The sequence below is a fragment of the Pan troglodytes genome, chromosome 10 (genome assembly GCF_028858775.2).
Source record: "Pan troglodytes isolate AG18354 chromosome 10, NHGRI_mPanTro3-v2.0_pri, whole genome shotgun sequence".
NCBI classification, from domain to species: Eukaryota; Metazoa; Chordata; class Mammalia; order Primates; family Hominidae; genus Pan; species Pan troglodytes.
In genome coordinates this window covers 160,034-173,312 of record NC_072408.2, presented here as the reverse complement: position 1 = coordinate 173,312, position 13,279 = coordinate 160,034, and the positions used below count along the sequence as shown (strand labels likewise).

General features: G+C 35.3%; 1 long non-coding RNA gene across 2 annotated transcripts; it reads left to right on the top strand.

Moving 5' to 3' along the window:
- Positions 1-2,954: 2,954 nt before the first annotated feature.
- Positions 2,955-12,166, top strand: LOC134807454 (uncharacterized). 2 transcript variants are annotated; one of them, XR_010147924.1, is made up of 3 exons: positions 2,955-3,316; positions 5,938-6,145; positions 9,103-9,170. It is a non-coding gene; the product is annotated as an uncharacterized LOC134807454 (long non-coding RNA). The 2 variants fall into 2 exon arrangements; XR_010147923.1 differs by lacking the exon at positions 9,103-9,170 and adding an exon at positions 12,058-12,166 and having other exon boundaries at positions 2,960-3,316.
- The last annotated feature ends 1,113 nt before the right edge of the window (positions 12,167-13,279 follow it).

The window sequence follows — 13,279 nt, the reverse complement described above, 5'->3', positions numbered from 1 at the left end:
ATTTAATTATGAATGTGAGTATGTACTGTGTATGTAATTATGAATGTGTATATGTATTATGTAATTATGAATGTGTGTATTTAGTATGTATGTAATTATGAATGTATATAGATTGGAATTACTGAAAATGAGCCATGCCATTCTTCTGGTGGCTTTAGAACCATACAAGAAAAGAGTGAAAACAAATTGGCTTCAAGTGTTACATCATATAAAAATGACGTTAGATACCACACATCATTAACTCTATTAATCAGTAATACAGTTATCAAGATTCTGTCTCTCATATTATAAGAAAAGAAGTTAATCATAGGGAAATGATCTAGTGTATTAACCAGAACCAAATGAATGTACATCTTAGAGATTGTTGACTGATGTTTGATTTGTTAGTATCCTGTGAGGTGTCTTGTCTTTTCTGACACTATTTGCTATCCTCTATACATATGTTACTCACTGATGCAAAATCTGCATCAAAGTACATTTAAGTCCCAAGACAATGTTTTATCACACACTTAAAATGACTCCAAACAAACCTATCATTTAAAAAAGTAGCTCTTGATGAAAATGATGATTTATATCTTTCCATGAACAGAATGCTGTTGTATGTTGCGAACATCTATTACTCTATAAATGTGAGGAGGTAAGCCAAGAAATATCTAGCAAGAATGCTGAAGGTTGTTTTCTTTATTTCCAGAGGACATTAGAACTTGAGAAGTGAAAAACTCAGGTGAAGGCAAGTTGTTAAATAAAGAGTTCACTCTTTAGAATCAGCTCAAGTGTGTAGCAATTCTAGTTTGTACCATCTAACCATTCTTGGGTTAGATCTGCGTCCATGATCTATAAAATAATACTCATAGCAACAGACCACTTTTGTTCTGTGTAGGGTTTCCATGTAATTATTTACCAAGAAATTTACATGTAATTTTTCTTTATAACCAAATTTACTTGTAATTCTTTACCAAATTACATGGTCTTATTCCTAGATGTGATCAAAAGTAGTGAAACTCAACAACATTGACTTTGGTACCCTTGATTTCTTCACTGGAAGAGAAAAGCATAGACTGGCATCTCTAAGAGATAGAGTGTTAATAAATATGTTAAATATTTTTCTTGAAAGGTAAATCGGCATTATTGATCCTGGACCGGCGGAGCAAAGATATATTTTTAAAAAAAATATTTACTGATTTTAAGATAAAAGTAGAACATCACTTGAAAAGCTTTGCTGAGTTGGAGATTTCTTTTTTACATTAACACCTGTGAAAAGTAACTAGAAAGTGGAAGAGTAAGAACAGAAATAAAATGAAACCTGATCTCACTAAGAATAAATTCTTTTTACAAAACATTGCTAGTGCCATCAGACTGGAAAATGTATAGAAAAATATAGATCTCATTCACTGTGTACTATGAACTTGGCTTATGAAAAACTATTTAAGTTTGGAAAGAACACTGCTCACTTTTCAAAAATGTAAGTGCACCCACCTTCAGGGGGAGCAGAGGGGAATCAATTAGTCACTGTGAAAAAAGAGCACAATAGCTCTAAATTATTTTCATAAAATGAAAACGGGGGAAAGTGGTGAATGCAATTTGCCAAGAGGTGTCACTAAAAGCATCTGTGTAGGGTGTAAGTGTTTTGATGCTAAATAACTGAAGTTGTGTAAGAAATAAGCAGAAGAAAAATTAGTTGCTTGTCTCAACTTTTTATAACTCCAGTTCATCCTGATCCGCCATGAAAGCTATCAGCCGAAAATATGTCCACCCCATGTGCTTCATTGTCTTGTGGAAATCTTCACAGTTGATATGAATAAGTAATGAAGCAAATTGTAATGGATTTAGACTATCTTCTGAAATATTTAGGTCTTGGAAATTTGGAGTAGGCATCTGAGGGTGCAGGACTAAGTTGAAAGTAGATTCATTTTTAGAAAATCTTGGGCATGCATAAAATATGTGAGGCTGAGTGAGGACACAAATATTGATATCACTTATCATTTGGATTAAAACAAGATGTTGCCTTTCAGGGCCGTTTTCTATCTCATGCTAGAAAGTGGGACAGAGCCAGGCTCAGAGCTCAACCTGAGACATAATTATGTCAATCTTCACATTTTTACCATATTGTTACCTAAAAATTCATGCATTCTATATGTAAACATTATGAACAATTTGGTCTATTTTTGGGAAGAAATGTGAATTTGAATGTCTAATAAAATGTAAATAAAAATAAGATTTCAGAGCATAAAAGCATCAACATAAATCATAAAAACCAATGCCATACATGCCGTAGACAAAATTTTGAGTACCTTATAGACTTTTTTATTTTATTTAGTTTTTTTGAGATGGATTCATGCTCTGTCGCCCAGGCTGGAATGTAGTGGTGGCATCTTGGCTCACTGCAACCTGCGCCTCCCAGGTTCAAGTTATTCTCCTGCCTCAGCCTCCTGAGTAGCTGGGATTACAGGCACCCACCACCACGCCTGGCTAATTTTTGTATTTTTAGTAGAGATGGAGTTTCACCATAGACTTTTATTGAGCTTCTTACATTCAATATATGTTTTGAATGCAGTAAAGGCTTGTTACTACACTCATAGCATGTAGTAACAATTTTACATAGATTTTGCAATCTGAAAAATGATCATTGTACAGGTACATAACATAGATTTCTCTAAAAGATGTAAATAGGCCTTTGATAGAATGACCAAATTAAGAATATAATTTTCAGAATGTAACTGTATTGTTTGGAACTTGGACCAAATGTTTCCACAGGAAAAAATATTTAGTATAAATTGAAATTGTGCAGAAAATGCATCTGACAACATTTGTAACCTTTATATTGTTTGCCTGTAATCTTTTTCTTTTCTAGTATCATGGCAATATTACAAAATGTAATAATGTTATTGAGATCAACATTTAAATTGCTGATCTTATTAACTGTTATTTAGAATTTTATTTTTGAAACACGGTACTGTTTTTTTAAAAGATTTCATCCAAATTTTTGTTCCATCCTAATACTGTTTATCTACAAAAAGCAGCTTTACTACATAAACATGCTTCATTTTCTTATTTTTTAATGATATTCAGCTTTTTCAATTTGACTACCAAGACTTTAGATTTCCTAGTACTTTATATCATACAGGTAAGGTAATACCTACTACAATGTAATTAAAAGAGCATGTATGTAAATGTGAAGATTAGAATATGGGTAATGAGTGATGTCTTTCTCTTCAAATCAAAGGAAGAAGAAATATTTTGGACATACAACATATCAACTCACAGCCAATGGGTGAAAGCAGATGTGTTAATACCAGAAGATCTGAAGACATTTAAGGTATGAAAGAAAAAAAAAGTATTTTTTTTATCATGGTTTAAGTTTTAGCTTTGCAGCAATAAATTGATCATGCACTGTTAAAGTTAAATTAGCATTTAAGTTAGGGATGCGTGCTTGTATATTTGGGGAGAGTGATTGCTTACTTTTTAAATTGTACCTTTTCCTTCTGAGACCAAATTTCCCATGGCGGGCGAAATAGAGTGTATCCACTCTTGTTCACAGCTTCCTCATTCTCCACAGCCTTCCTTTCTTGCTCCCCAGCACCATGCTTTGCCCCAGGGAAACAAATTGCATTATGAAGTAGGTAAATAGTAAACTGGTATTGAAACTTAGTAGAGTATAGGCAAATGTTTTGAATGCAATAATTCATATCTTTATAACACATGGAAAGCTCTATGTACACCAAGAAACATAAGAAACATACATAGGCTCAATAGGAATGCTGTCTCTTAAAAAATTAAATTGATATTTTGTGTTGTATTAGGTTGGTGCAAATGTAATTGCAGCTTTTGCCATTGTGGCTTTTGCCATTGCTTTTAATGGCCAAAACCTCAATTATTTTTGCACCAACATGATATACGGAATGCGTAAGTTTATTTATGCTAGAGTGTGAGTATAAAATGATGATACTGATTATATGTGTGGGTTATGAAGCCAATTTCATTTCTTTATAGTGATATTCCATTTATACATCCTATCACAGCCTATTGAGTTAACATTTTGACACAATTTAATTTTCATAGGCTGATATCTGTTTTTATAACTTCTCAGGTACTAAACAAGTTTCTTTTTTTATAAACTGAAGGTTAAATTTTGTTTTAACTCAAAGATAAAACGAAGTAAAATGTAAAGAAAATGAATTTGAGAGTTATTCCAGGTTCTCAAGTGGATATGTAATGTAATTAGCTGTTCAATAATTATAGGCCTTTGAGATCTAAGTTTAAAACCATCAATTTTTGAACCTCAAATTGATATCATTTCTGCATTTCTGATCTCTTGCTGCTATGAAAATATACAGCTATACATTAATAATTTTTACATGTATGATATTCATTATGGGAAAAGTATGTAGCAGCATACAAAGTTTTCTTATTGTTGGATATGATTTAAATTTAATATTATTTTCTAAACCAAATTATTAGACATATTTGCAAACTGAAAATCTGACCTTAAGTAATTATTAATGAACAAACAAGTATATATCCCTCGTATTTTGTTTGTTTGAAATGGAGTCTTGCTCTGTCACCCAGGCTGGAGTGCAGTGATGGGATTTTGTCTCACTGCAGCTTCCACCTCCTGGTCTCAAGCAATTCTCTTGCGTTAGCCTCCCAAGCAGCTGGGACTACAGGCATGTGCCACCATGCCCAGCTAATTTTTTGTATTTTTAGTAGAGATGGGTTTTATCATATTGGCCAGGCTGGTCTCGAATTCCTGACCTCAAGTGATCCACCTCCTTGGCCTCACAAAGTGCTGGGATTATAGGTGTGAGTCACTGCACCTGACCTATCCCTCGTGTTTTGAAAAGAAAATCTATTCAGAAACTTTAAGCTGGATGAAACTGAAGGAAGTCAATTTTAATTCTTAGTATCTGGCTGGAATTTTAACCACATTTAGTGCTGTTTAATAGAACTTTCTGCCTAATGGAAATGCTTTATATCTGATGTCCAGTATGGTAGCCACTCATCACATGAGGCTATTGAACAATTGAAATTTGGCTACCATGACTGAGGGAACTAAATTTTATTTTATTTTCATTAATTTGAATTGAAATAGTCCTCTGTAGCTCATGGCTAATGTTCTGGACAGCAAATAATTAGTTATCTGGGATACAGCCAGCTATTTATACTTCTGCACTTTTGGTGTTAAGTAATAATTGCTCTTGGTAGAAACTCAAGGAATGCTAATACTTTGACATTATCTTACACTTGACCAGCAATGTGCGGTTGTTTCATTTGCTAATATTGCTTATCTCCAGAAAAGCTAGCAATTCAATTGGTGACAACAAAATTTATTTACTTTAATTGACACTTCTTTTCTCATTAAAGAAGTTACTCTTTTATGTAAGTTGAATAGAGTTTTATGTTTATTCCCTTACATTTTTTATTCCTATATTGTGTCTGTTTCCGTTTGCCTGATATTTTTCTTCATGTATTCAAATACTAATTTCACTAGTTAAAAAATAAGTCAGATGCAGTTACAGCTCTTGTTCTATAAGTAATGACAATACTTCTTATTTTCCTTGAAAATGAAAGAAAGAGAGCTGTAAAGATAATGACCAAGTAACAAGTTTGCAGTCAGGGACATTTTTGATAGTTAAGTGGGATGCTTGTGTTTTGCCTGATCCTGGGAGGTTTCTCTGAGCCTTTAGTGGAGCAAATGTTTCCATCAGTTTTTTTTTTTTAATACTTTAAGTTTTAGGGCACATGTGCACAACGTGCAGGTTTGTTACATCAGTCGTATGAGCATGGGTTGAGCTTATCAAACAGGAACTTTGTTATATATTGCCTTGGTTGCTTTAAACACTTTTTCTCAATAACTACTTTGTCTTTATCAACCTTCTTTAGTTTTTTGTCTTATTAAGGAGATTGCAAACTCATAAATTAATCTTTTTCTTCCTAAAGATTATTTTTGAAGGGACTCTTTAGAGCCAGAGAAGTTTTATTGCCCTTGATCACCTCTGGGTCTATGCCTGTGGACAGACCCAATCCAGAAAGCTTTGCTCTGAAGACGAATTCCCTTGCACTAGTGGCCAGTGCATCGCCAAAGAATCTGTCTGTGACTCTCGGCAGGACTGCTCCGATGAGAGTGATGAAGACCCAGCAACTTGCTGTAAGTGAGTGAATGGCTTACTAGTTAACATGCTCTAATTCAAGACTGTTAGTTGGATTTAAAACAGTCTTTGTTTCTATCAAGGCAAAGGTAAGTCATATGTATGAAATGTGATAAATATGCATTATTGCTCTGAAACTATTAGTACTATGCCTTCAGGGATCTCTATTTTAACTTAATGTTTTGGTGCTTGTTGCAAAGTCTGCAACATCTCTCAATTTATTCTACAAATGAATAGTTGTGATTATTGTTGGCTGGGTGTGCGAATGTGTGTGCTTTGATTAAAGAGAAGATGGGTGGTAGAAGGAAACTTTTTGTACCTTTGCCTTGGAGGCATATAGTATGGGTTGCTAACTTTTATTGTGTATGCTTTTTTCCTCTCTAGTCAATCATCTTGGAAGCTGTAGCTGGGAGGGATGAGTAGGAGGAGGGTGGCCCTTCCTCCAGAGCAGCTACCATGATTGTAGAAATCACTTCAGCCATCATGGCTGCCCTGGAGGAAGGGCCGCTCTCCTCTTACTTGCCTAGAAAACACTTCAGCCAACCGGGTGCAATGGCTCACACCTGTAATCACAGCACTCTGGGAGGCCGAGGCAGGCAGATCACGAGGTCAGGAGTTCAAGACCAGCCTGGCCAACATAGTGAAACCCCCGTCTCTACTAAAAATACAAAAAATTTGCCAGGCGTGGTGTTGGGCACTTGTAATCACAGCTACTTGGGAGGCTGAGGTAGGAAAACTGCCTGAACATGGGAGGTGGAGGTTGCCGTGAGCTGAGATCACGCCATTGCACTCCAGCCCAGGCGACAGTGTGAGACTCCGTCTGGAAAAAAAAAAAAAAAAAAAGAAATCACTTCAGCCATGACTGGCGTTTGGGAGGGCCAAAGTGCCCCAACACCTTTCTTTCAGGCCTTTTCTGAAGAGTCTTTGATAGAAGTGATGACAAGAGATCCCATTGCTATTCAAGCATAGTCATAGTTCAACAAAAATATAATTTAATTTACAATCCACAGGATGATTCTCATATGAGGTAACTTAGCAACTGAGATCCCTGTGTCTCTTTAGAAAACATGAATTCCAAGGATATGAATCCAATTTCTGTATCACAAACAGGTGGTTTTTAAAAGATATTAAAAATTTGACGTTTATTTTACTGCAGTGTCTTATTTTAGTGAGATGTTTTGTTGAGCAGAGGTGAAAATATTGTAATAAGATAAATGCCACCTTTTAAGTGAAAAGCTCTGTATAATTGGTTTCTCTTGGGAAGCTTGGATTTTATTAAGAGCAATGCGGAGGGACACAGGAGAGAGGAGATGAGAAAGTAAGGCTAAAATCCCCTTCTGCCATGTTCATCAACAGCAATCCAGTTAATACTTCAGACTCCTAGCTTTAAACCAAGTAATCGGCTAACCAGTGTGAGCTCAACGGAGCTTTTGGGCTGCTCTCTTCTTTTGTTCAAAACAAGCGATGTAAGAGCAATTTATTTACTCCAATGTATGTGAAGTTTCTTTCTATGTTTTATTTAAATTTTTTACAGACAATTTGCTTCATTTCTGTTGGGGAAATATTTCTTTCTAACAGTTTCTATAATTCTTAATGTCAATAACTGAAGGAAAATATATTTCCTTTCTTTCCACGTATATAATTTTTTTTTTTTTTTGAGACAGAGTCTTGCTCTGTCAGCCAGGCTGGAGTGCAATGGCATGATCTCGGCTCACTACAACCTCCACTTCCCGGGTTCAAGTGATTCTCCTGTCTCGGCCTCCAGAGTAGCTGGGATTACAAGCATGTGCCACCACACCCACATAATTTTTGTATTTTTAGTAATGACAGGTTTCATCATGTTGGCCAGGCTGGTCTTGAACTCCTGATCTCAGGTGATCCACCGGCCTCAGCCTCCCAAAGTGCTGGGATTACAGGCATGAGGCACTGCACCTGGGCACTTGTATATTTGGAAGCTTAGCTTTTTCCCCTCCATTATTTTCCCCGTAGTAAATCATACTTTATGTTCACCTTTAAAAAATTGTTTAGCATTTGATTTTCAACATATTTTCTCATTTATTGAAGTTTCATTGATTATGTATATGACATTTTTCCAGTTCAGTAGCTCTTGATGCCATATTCTGCTATTTTCTTTGGGTGAATGCAGGAATGAGTAATTGTGTTTCTCAACAAAAACAGTGTTACTTATTAGTCTTTTAAGTGTTTAAATAGTGTAACCTCATTTGTCCAAAGAAAACCTGTCATGTTTGCATGATTGAGATTGACTTGATATAGGGAATATGTCATAAAAATGTAGCCATATTGCATACAGTATATATGTGTATTCATGTATTTTGATACCAAAATGAGTGTTTCATGTAAATATATATACAATTATTTATGCTGTGAAATTATATAGATTTGGATTATTAGAATTGATATAAATTTACACTATTTGCTGCACTAAAGTATTTAATATATTTTTGCATATAGACACGTGCATATGTATATTCTTACAAAATAAAAGAGGCTTTCCTTTGAAATTTAAATCCATATTGAAACATTTTACACATACGAAAACATTTGTGTTTTACAAATTTGAATTTGTAATATCAAGTTTTTTTCATAAACGATTCTTCCATGTACATGAAGCACAAGAAAAATATCTTTATATATTTTTTTATTGCACTTTAGAATGAATCTCTAGGAGGGTATAGCTTGTGCAGGCAGTTTGAATAGCACCAGGAATACTTACCAAATTCTGGAGAATGAGTAAATATGAACTCGTGAGGATTGTCAGTTGGTATTCCACAGCCAGTGTGCTTTTCCCCAAAGGCAGACTCACTCAGGTCTTCTCTCATTATCAAGTTGCTCTTACTTTTAGGTATTATTTTAATATATGGCATAACATAGCCTCCAGACCGGTGGCTTTTCAAAATCAGTTAATAAAAATGGCCTGTGTGTTTTGCTGCAACAGCAGACTCCATGGACCAGAGCATCAGCATTACCTGGGAACTTAGTGGAAATGCAGAACCTCAGGCCCTGACCCAGCCTTACGGAACCAAAAGCTACATGGAACAAGGTCCCAGGTGATTTGTCTGCATATGAAACTTTGAGAACCACTGTACCAAAGAGGCTTCAGGAAGGAAGACAGCTAGGGGAAGAAACAGATGGCATCTAAAAAAATTGATAAAAACTAAAGGCAAACAAGTCGGAGTTCTCTCAGGGTAGAAGCAAAAACTCTCTTTACTTTGCTAGTCCTTAAGAGCATCAATATTAATAAAATATTTATAATGTGTATTTGTAATGTATATTAACACAATATTTATAATATAATCCTGTTAGAATCTAATATATTCTCATTAAATGAAATACTCCCCATTCATTTCCCATACATAGCTTTCTTTCTTATTTCACAGAGAGCTGATTAACTTCTGGAGGATTCATAAAATATTTTACTTTTCATGATCCAGAATTTTTCCCAGCTGCACAATGAAATTCTTTCTTGTCTGCTCATATGCTGTAGTGGTTAAATATGCAAGAGAAAGCTTTGTCATGATCTTAAAATATTACTTTAACTGATGAACTCTGAGTAAAATTTCTCTAAAACCAAACAATAGATTTTTGATGTTTATTAACATAATCCTGTATTAAATGAGGGCAGTTAAGATTAAAATATATCTGCACCCTCATGTTCATTGCAGCATTATTCAAAATATCCAGCCAAAACAACTGAAGTCTCTGAGAATGGATCAAACAAGTGGTGTGTGTGTGTGTGTGTGTGTGTGTGTGTATAAAATGTATATGTGTTCACAATGAAATATTATTCAGCAATAATGAAGAAAAAACTTGCTATTTGTGACAATGATGAGCCTGGAGGGGATTATGCAAAATGAAATAACCCAGACAGAGAAAGACAAATACAGCACGATCTCACTTATACATGGAACCTAAAAAAGTTGAATTTGTAGAAACAGAGAGTAGAATGGCAGTTGTCCAGGGCTGAGGCCTGGCCGAAATGGGGAGGTGTTGGTCAAAAGATACAAATTTTCACTTACAAGATAAATAAGTTCTGGGAGTCTAGTGTACAGCCTGGTGACTGTAGTTAATAACACTGTATTGTATACTTGAAATTTGCTGAGAGTAGATCTGAAATGTTCTGATCACACACACAAAAGGTAACTATATGATGAAATGATGCTAATTAGCTTTACTGTGGTAATCTTTTCTCTATGTATATGTATATCAAAACATTACATTGCATACCTTAGTTACAATTTTGTTTGTCACTTATACATCAATAAAGCTTAAAAAATTAATACATATATATGCAATATGTTTTAAAAATCTCTATCAAAATAATTAAAATACAACATGCCAAACATGTCCAAAGATACACATTGGATCCCTGAACAGTTTATACATGAAATAGATCTAATTTTCAGACACATGCTACAACATGGATGAACCTTGAAATAAGCCAGAGACAAAAGGACACGTATTGTTTGGTCCCAGTTATATGAAGTACCTAAAGTAGGCAAACTCATAGAGACAGATAGTAAAATGGTGGTTGCCAGGGTTTGAGGGGAGGGGATATGGAAAGTATTGCTTAATGGGGGTGGAGATTCAGTTTGGGAATGAAAAAGTTCTGGAGATGGATGGTGGTAATGGTTGTACAACAATGGGAATGTACCTAATACCATAGAAGCTTACATTAAAAATTGTTAAAATGTTACATTTATGTCATGTATATTTTACCACAATAAAATACACATTTGTATTTATATATAAAATTTCAATAACTCATATAGGAAAAAAATATATATATATATAGAATCTACTTCACTGTGTTCCAAAAAAGTTGGAATGATAGATATATCTTCAAATCAAAATAGTTCAGGAAATTCCATGAAAAAGGGGTTTTTTAAATTATAGGACTTTAAAAACAATTTTAAATGCTAATATGAATTGTGTACCTTCACAGGGGACATTGGTATAATAGTCAAATGAAAGAAATTTAAACCAAGGACCTTGTATGATGCATTAATTTTCACTGTGATATTGTCTCCAGATGTCTTTCATGTAAAATAAAATGTTGGGCTGGGTGTGGTGGCTCACGCCTGTAATCCCAGCATTTTGGGAGGCTGAGGCGGGTGGATCACGAGGTCAGGAGATCGAGACCATCCTTGCTAACACAGTGAAACCCCATCTCTACTAAAAATATAAAAAATTAGCCGGGCGTTGTGGTGGGCGCCTGTAGTCCCAGCTACTCGGGAGGCTGAGGCAGGAGAATGGCGTGAACCCGGGAGGTGGAGCTTGCAGTGAGCCAAGATTGCACCACTGCACTCCAGCCTGGGCCTCAGAGCGAGACTCTGCCTTAAAAAAAAAAAAAAAAAAAAAAAAGACAAAAGATAACACCAGCTCAGTTCCGAATATCTAATTTACCTGCAATTCCAAAATGGCTAGGTATTTTTTTTTTTTGAGAAAGTGTTAGGATAGAATAATAAAATGCATACTGAGATGCTGACCTCAAGTTATTTGTGTGTCCAGAATTAATTTAAACTTCCCCCTTCCCAGTGGATTTTTTTCATTTAAACTACCATCTCAGCAGGTTTATACTGGGCAAGCAAATTAGTTACTCCCTGAAAAGCTTTGGAGTTCCACCTTGCATCATTAAATAAAATGGAGATGGCCAACCAGAATGAAATGTACCAGACTTACAGATGGAAGCATGTGGAAGGGTCATGCCTCACACAGCACCTGAGATATTGTGTGTGACTAGATAAAGGAAAGCTATTCCGATCATTAGAGAATATTCACTACCAAGCAGAATAATTTTGCAGGCCTCCTAAGATGATTAGCTAGCGTAGAGCAGTGTTTGCCTGCATGCTCTTCATTTCTCCTCACCTGTTTTCTCTTCTACGTGTAACAGCAAAGCATCTCGCCTGTGACTTTGAGTCGGGTTTCTGCGGTTGGGAGCCATTTCTCACAGAAGATTCACACTGGAAGCTGATGAAAGGATAGAATAATGGAGAGCACCACTTTCCTGCAGCTGATCACACAGCAAACCTAAATCATGGTAGGACATTTTCCTCTTTAAAAAAAAATAGTTTTCTTTCTTGCATGTTGTGGAATGATGATACTGTGTATTTTCATTTCTATTCTGTAGACTGTATACATGGAACTCTGGTTTGTCTTGCTTTAAAACCTCCTGACCAAGTTAATAATTGGCGGGTAATTGAGTTCCCTGAAAGGAGCATTGTTGTAATCACCAACATGTTTGTTGTTGCAATTTTTGTAAGTTGGGTTAAAGGCATAAAGAGGTGGAAAAGTTTTCTGATCATTTTCTCAAGTTGCCCAGAATCAAGTACAGTAGGCTTGCCTTCTTTTTAGAGCAATCCAATTTTTTCAAAACAGGAAGAAAAATAGTCTAATCTTGTTTCTGGGAACTGAGAACAGAGATTTAGCACTATCTGTGAAATAAATTTACAAATACTTGAATGCAATTTAATCAGTCTTTGGGCTTCTTTATAATAAACAGTCTTATTCTTCCACATATATATTTTTAACCATCATTCCAGTGTTTACATATCATCTTAAAATAGAGGAACCATAACTACCTGTGGTATTCCAATAAGTGTCTGTGAAACTCCAATAAAACAGAAAGGGTTTGTTCTCTTTTCTCTTTTGTTTTGTTCACATTTATCATCGGATGTCATTCCCCATATACGTTAGCATCGTGTTAACTTTACTTTTTAAATGTATATGTTTTAAGTAAAGAGTGTCTCGCCATGTTGCCCAGATTGATCTCAAACTCCTGGCCTCAAGCAATCCTCTCACCTCAGCCTCCCAAAAGTGCTGGGATTACAAGAGGGAGCCACCACACCTGGCAAACCTTACAATAGCACAACTGTACTTGTACTATAGATCATCTTTCAACCTCATTGAACATTATCCTATTTGTTTCTTCTTTCAGACTTCCAAAGAATTATACCAAAAATAAGTATTGATCATATTTTTAATTACAGCCATTGGAAATTGGGGTTGGTGGTAGTGGGTGAGGGTGCTAGGGGATGGGGTGGGAAAATTCAACCATCCATCTGTTGGCTACAGCCATAAACCTAGTTAATTGTTTAACAGTGTGGTAAGTTCTT